Source organism: Magnolia sinica, chromosome 12 (assembly GCF_029962835.1).
Source record: "Magnolia sinica isolate HGM2019 chromosome 12, MsV1, whole genome shotgun sequence".
NCBI lineage: Eukaryota > Viridiplantae > Streptophyta > Magnoliopsida > Magnoliales > Magnoliaceae > Magnolia > Magnolia sinica.
In genome coordinates, this window is record NC_080584.1 from 21204882 (window position 1) to 21212745 (window position 7864).

Here is a 7864-nt window from a genome sequence, read left to right on the forward strand (position 1 = left end):
TCCACTTGAGATTGGGATATACCTCATTTTTGGTTTAATACCATAAAATGATCTAGAAAAATAGATGGATGGCATGGATGAAATAAATACATCATGGTGGGTCCACAGAGCACTGAACATCAGCCATTGGCCGGTGGCAGGGGAGTAGCCAATCCCTCCTCTCAGCTCATGGCTCGAGGTGCATAAATCACTGAGCTCTAATACAAAGACAGGGAAATGGTTCTATGTGGTCAAGCTCATGGGAACTTCCCATGAGGTTGAGCTGTGCGGGCCCCATCGTGATGCATGTCGAACATCAACATCGTGCATTTGATGGGTCCCCTTTAAATTATGGGATATCCCAAAAATTAGCCTTATACGGAACTCAAGTAGGCCATACCATCTAAAATCATGTGAAGACATTCCTAAAACATATAAAAGCACTTGGTAGGGCCCACCTAAAATTTGGATGCATCTAAAACTTGGCCTGACCCCTCATCCAAGTGGGACACACATAATGGATGGTCTGGATTTGTGAACCACACCTCGGTGGACCTGTTTCGACCAAAAACAAAAAATATTTGATTCAAGGGGATTATCTTACTTAATAATGACAAAGACAAAGAATAGAGAAAATATTCATCATATTTATTCATTCTGAATTCATTACATCCTTTTGATCCTTTGATTCCAGGATAGAGTTTTTATGACAAAAGTATAAGTCCTGAATGTATTCAAATATAAATTTCGGCAGCATTCTGGCTCATATCATTCATGTCTTCATAGGAGATGAGTTGTGCGGATCTTCTCCATGCACGCATCTTCTTTCATTTACATAATAAAAGAATCCCAAGAGTCCCTGAAGAATTTTGGAAGGATTGGAGATATTCCGGAAAAATGACATAATGTCACTTCACACATCATCCGCGCAACTCCTTGACGAGTTGCGTGGGCCTGCGCAACTCACAAGGAGTAGCGCAGTCTGGCCTTCATTCCTCTCTCCCTCTTCTCTCTCTCCGGTACCTGTCAGAGGCACTGGTCTTCTGTAAATCTAATCTCGCAAATGAGAGGGTAGGGGGTATTTATAGGCATCCACACGTGTGGGTCCTTGAATCCCGAGCTGTGGACCCCACTTTACACCTTCAATCCAATCATCCTTCAGAAGAGTAGTGTGGGTTGGTGCAACTATAACGAGTTGCGTGGGACCGCGCAACTCGGGTTCCCGTGCAACTTGTGGCCCATGCAACTCACTTCTTCTACCTTCGCTTCAATCTTCAATCTTCCTTCTCTGATATCTTTCTTTAACGAAATTTTATGCTCCAACAAGACCCAAAAAATGATCATGAATAATTTAATGGGAGGGTAACCCGTACCCCTCTCAACATTTGTATGTGAAGCGGACTGGCGAGTGTACCAACGCACCAAGCCAGCTGGTGTATTGACATCAGCAAGTTCTATGGGTCCCATCATGGGGTATGTGTTATATCCAAACCATCCATCCATTTGGCGGGTTCGTCTTAAGGCTTGAGCCAAAAAATAAGACAGATCTAAAGATCAAGTGGACCACACTGCAAAAAGTAGTGGGGGGGTTAAACGTCTACCATTGAAAAAGAGGATTCGATCCGAACCGTATCCAACTCGATCCGACTCGGTTTCCCTGACCAAGTCAGACTCGGTTCGGATCAAGCCAACAGTGCAACGGATCAGATCGAGTCAAAGGACACGGATTTGGTCCCGAATCGGATCGAGTTCGGGTCAGGGCATTGAAAGTTTCGGACCGGGTCGACTTGGACCTAATCCAGTCCGACTCGACTCGATGCCCACCTCTACCAAAACTGACTATGTGACTTGATTCCACCACACAATTTCACCCTAGGCGCCAATATAGGCAGATGCATTGAAATCGACCGATAACCGAGATTTGAGGAGATTAGTTGCCTATTTTGCCATTTGCAAATTGTAATAAAGTGATTAGGTGATTACCAAATGGTGGGGTTCTTCCTTCGAAGGTGAGTTGCAACTTGTCTTTGGTACAAAATGACTTTTTTACCGCTCGACAATGATCAATTAAAAAAGAAAATACTTACAGTTAGTCAAAGTACAACTATAAGAAATATGTCTGGATGAAGAACTGCTTTATATTGAGAACATACATAGTCTAACGTAGAAGCGTAGACTCAGATTACAGCTAAAGGATTACAGTTACTCCTAAGGAAGAGCTAAGCTATGATAAGAGCCTGTTTGATTTTTTAAGCTCAACTGTAATTACCTTGTAAATGAGTAATCATTATTTACTTAGGTAATTACTGCATCTTTCCCAACACTGACTTGACCAGTTACTTTTTAAACACTTAAATAGAGAATTTTGCAAAATAAATATGGGGGCCACCGTAATGTGTGTGGCTTATCCACACCGCCCATTCATTATGCCAACTGAATTTAGGCATGAGCCCAAAAATTAGGCATATCCAAAACTCAAGTGAACCACACCACATGAAATTGTGAGAATTGAATGGCTACCATAAAAAACTTCTGGGGGCCCTTAGAAGTTTTAGATCAAGCTTATATTTATGTTTTTCACTTATCCATATCTATGTGACCCTATGAACGGGTTAGATGGTAAGTAAACCTCAATGTAGGCCTAGTAAAAGAACCAATTTTCAATGGTGGACAAATTAAGTCCATTGTTTCCTTTCATGTGGGCCAATTGAGAATTGGATCTGCCTCATTTTTCGGCTCATGCCCTAAAATATTCTAATAAAACAGATGGATGACACAGATATATCATATACATTACGGTGGGGCCCACGGATTTAAGTCAATATTTTTGGACTGATTTTCTCGATGGAATTACTCACCCATTTTCAAACAAGTGAAAAGTAATAATTACTTATTTACTAGGAATTTACCTACTTCATGGAAAATCAAACAAGCCCAAAGATAAATTGAAAGATAATTGGATTGGTTTAAGACGATTTACTTTGTTGAGTTTCTTGCTATTTGTAGATCTCTATTGCAGCTTCTCTTCGTAAGTTTCTCTTCTTTATTTCAACGATTATGAATGTTGAATCGTAGCCACATTAATCTTCCAAATCCTTTTATCTTTTCCTATCTCTCTAACTGTTCTTTTATGCTCGACCACTTTCGGCCTCTTATGCTTCTCAGCCATGCCTCGTAATCAGATGGCATGTATCATCCAGCTCAGCGTTGCTGTGATTTTGTAAAAGGTGCTCCAAATATCTCTGATATCTTTCGCATGATATTTCTTCTCCGTGTAATGATGTGTCCTTTTCTAATTGGTTCGGTCAAAATTAGGGTACAATATCCCCCCCCAATGTTACTTTGCCTTTCATTAAAAAGGTGAGAGCGACGTTGGTTCGTCGTTTGGTGCAATAAATGCGGGCAAAAATATCAAATTCAATCATCTTGGCCGAAAAACATCAAATTCTGTCATCTTGGTCGAACTCAGCTATCTTGGTAAAAAAACATCAAAGTCGGCCATCTCGGTAAAAAAAACATCAAAGTCAGTTCTCTTAGTAAAAAAAACATCAAAGTCGATCATCTTGGTTGAACTTGGCCATCTTGATCGAAAAATGTCAAAGTCGACCATTTTAGCTGAACTCGGCCATCTTGATCGAAAAACATCAAATTCAGACATATCGGCTGAACTTGGTCATCTTGATCGAAAAACACCAAATTTGGCTTTGGCAATGAAGATTGTCAGTCAATCCATTCCATATAAGGCTTATGATAGACTGAAGTAACAGTGTGACCAATAACTTGCTTGTTACTTCTTGGACTAGTTGCGTGATTTGGTCATGATTTAGATGATATGGTTTAGTCACTGGTGGCGGTTCCATACCTACTTACTTTTGTCTTCCATGATACGGTGGATTCCTAAAGAAGGGTTGCCCCCTAAGTATACCCTAGTTTTTCCTTTAGGAATGACATTCCTAACCTCTTGTTCTGGTCACCTAAACTCAATAGGCATCGGAACGTTCCATATTTCCTGAACTAGAGTAGGATGCGTATTTCGTTATAGAAGAGGTAACTGTGGTGCTGTCGATATTGGCACTAGATTTCCGACAGAACTAGTATTAATAGTTGGTTGGGGCACATTTTACTAAGCCACGACATTTTCTCTTAAAAAAAATAGTCATCATTCTATTCAAGCTTTCGGCTTGGATGGTCATTTATCTGTTGAAGGTTTCAACCTGAGCTTGTGACTGCTTCACAATATGCTGAATCCTCATTTGCATATTGCACAGTCCAACAGACATGATCTTAAGAGGATCAGTTCGAGATGAAAATACCCTATCCGGGTTTTGTGGATTAGGCGCCGAGTTTGGCAATAACTTAGGCGCTGGCTGCACTTGCATCTCCTCTTCTAGTATAGGAGGTTCATTAATGCCAGAAGAATTATGAGAATGAAGTATTCATTCATCTCATATTGTACCCATATGTAAACATGCACAATGAATATTTATGATAACAAAGTAGTTTGTGTCCTACGGGAGTGCTAAAAAAACTGTTGTCTTTTGGTTTGTTCTTGGTCACATGTGGGACAACAAAGTAGTTTTGTTTACTATCGGGAGTGCCAAAAAATCCGTTGGCTTTTGGTTTCTTCTTGGTCATGTGTGGTGCATGCGGGTGTGCCAAAACCGATTGTGTGGATCGATTCCAACTGAACAATTTGACCCCAAGCAGCAACATAGGTAGATATGTCGATTTCGACCATATATGACCGAGATATGAGGAAATCGGTCGCCTATTCAACCACTTACAAACTATAACAAAATGATCAGGTGATTATTAGAGGATAAGTTTCTTCCTCTAAAGGTTGGTTGCAAATTGCCTTTCGTATGAAAGGACTTTTTTACTACTTGGTAATGATCAATCAAAGAAGGAAATAATTACAGTGGGTCGAAGCACAACTACCAAAAAAACTGTCTAAATTAAGAATTGCATATTACAATTGTTCCTAAGGAAGAACTAAGCTATGATAAGATAATTGAAAGATAATTGAAAGATAATTTAATTGATTTGTTAGATTAGTTCGAGATGATTTTCTCTATTGAGTTTCTTGCTATTTATAAATCTCTATTCCAACTGCTCGTTAGACATTTCTCTTCTTTATTTCAACGGTGACACACCAGTCTTTCAGATTCTTCTCTCTTGGTATTTCTCTAACCGTTCTTTTCCGATCGATCGCCTTTCACTTCTTTGACTTCTTGGCCGTGTCTTTTTATAAGATGGTGTGTATCATCCGGCTCAGTACCAACTGTGATTTTTGTGAAAAGTGCTCCAAATATCTTTCACAAACTATTTCTTCTCAATATAATGATACATGTCCTTGTCTAATTTGCTCGGCCAAAATTAGGGTACAACAGAATACTTATTATTATTTTTTTTTTCCCCTCCATCTAGGTTAACGTGGCCTTATGAACAAGTTGAATGACAATTAAGCATTACAGGACAGGAGCTCAAAATTAAAGCAGATCCAAGTGGAACATACAATTGAACGCCCTATCATTAAAAATTGTGAGGGCCACCGTAATGCTTTACATAAAGCTTATCTGCCATCCAAGCTGTTGATAAGGTCACGTTAACCTGGACGAAGAGAAAAAACAAATATCAGTTTGATCCAAAACTTTTGTGGCCCATTAATGGTAAATTACTTTCCTATGGTAGGGTATGGTCCACTTGAGAATTGGACCTGCTTCATTGTTGGGCTTCTTCCCTAAAATGATCTGGCAAAACGAAAGGACGGCATGGATATAGAATACATAGATCACGATGGGCCCCACAGTAAGGCCGCACGAAATCGGCTCCCTCTATAGAATCGGATCCTCTATCAGACAGTCGGATCTCCAATACTCCGAAGGAAAGAGAACCCCTCATACTAATCCACATTAACCCTTTGATTTAGAGAATTATAAAACCGATTTTAGAAAATAAATACTATTTTTTAGTATTAATAGTATTCCACCACGAACGGTGGAGATCAAGAGGGATACTCATGGCACAACGGTTACGGGAGGGGATTAGGCGTTACACTACCGTGTGGGGTCCACCTTGATGAATGTGTTGTGGTCTCTTCATCAAGGTCTCTCTGACCTTATCAACAGGTTGGATAGAAAATAAACATTCCGGTCGCCCCCATGAAGTTTATAACGGTCAGGATTCAATCACTTAAGATTTGGATCTGCTTCATTCTTTTTATCATGCCCTAAAATAAGCAGTCAAAAATGGATGGACGGTGTGGATGTAAGACACATACATCACAGTGGGCCCCACAGTTAGGGATCCACCCAAACCGTGCTCATACGTCGTGCCTTGATTGATGTATGTGCATGACACGTTCACGTCTCTATTCTGATTATAATAACTACATTTGTCACGTGTGGTTATAGTTTTTTAATTATTTATTTCTAGTATAATTATTAAATCTTTGATGCTGTGGCAGACTGTAATGGATGATGCGACAGGATGAAAATTAGTGGGAAATTGCATCAATGTCATATGAGGCAATGAAATTAAATTGTTAGTCCCATTTTAAATGTATAAAGAACCGAAAAGTCTGCTTTATTTTTATTTTCTGGCCATCTAAGTTGGTGGACGTTTTCAAAACTGAAAATGTTCAAACAAAGAATCAAAGTTAGGATTATTCATACAATTTATTTAAGAAGGAAACTTAGGGGTCAATTTAAATATATTTAATTGTATTCAGCATTCAAAAATCATTAGACAACGATGATTTGAGCATATCTAAGTGTATTCAAAATCTCCTAAATGAATTCAAAAAGTAATTGAAATCAGAGGTATTTTAAATATACATTTCTCTTGGTTTTTGAAATCTCCTTATTTTATTTTTGGATCCCTTGTAGAGGCAGGTGAGTTGCGACAATGACGCCACCAAGTTACTAATCCAATATACACATGGCACATTGATAATATCTTAAAGTAATTGAATTATTTACTATACTAATAAAATTATATCAATAGAATGATTAAGTAGTCAAAACATTAGCTATGTACATCAATGGGCTGGGTCCCTACTCTGCCTCAGTTGTAGACTCCCATGAGTTTCAAAGTGAGGTCATACGTTTGAATACCCATTATGGTGCGAATGCGTGCATGTAAAAAAGATTAAAAAAATAAAAAATAAAATCGATGGTCAAAAAATATTAATGAGTTGCTTATTTGTGATCTTATGCTTGTGGCCCACTTGACAATTAGAATTTTTTGCTAAAATAAATACTTCAAAGGGTTTATTACATTTTGGAATCTGCTAACTTTGAGTTACTTTGTGCCATGCGTATAATTTCTTATTATATCGACTGAATATCATGTAAACTCCCTACAATTCATTGCACGTGAACTTCACATGTACTGCATGCGCACGTGTCTCAATTTGTAATCTATCCTAACCGTGCAACAGGTGGTCTCCACTGTGGAGATCATACAAAATTCGGAAGCGGATTGCGTGGTGAGTAACTCAGTGAGTAAACTCAGTGGGGCCACCGTGATTTATTTATTTTATCTGCTCCTTTCATCCATTTTCCTAGATAATTTTAGATCTTGAGCGCAAAAATGAAGCGTATATAAAGCTCAAATGGACCACACCACGGGAAACAATGTGAATTGAATGTATATGTTGAAAAATTCTTGAGGGCCACAGAAGTTTTGGATCAAGATTATATTTGTTTTTTCCCTTCATCCATGTTTTCCGGATCTTTTGAATGGGTTGGATGACAAATAAACATCACTGTGGGGCCTAGCAAAGTTTCAACGGTGGAAATCATTATTCCCACTGTTTCTTATGTCATGGTCCACTTGAGCTTTGGATATGCTTCAATTTTAGTCTCAACCCCTTAAATAATCT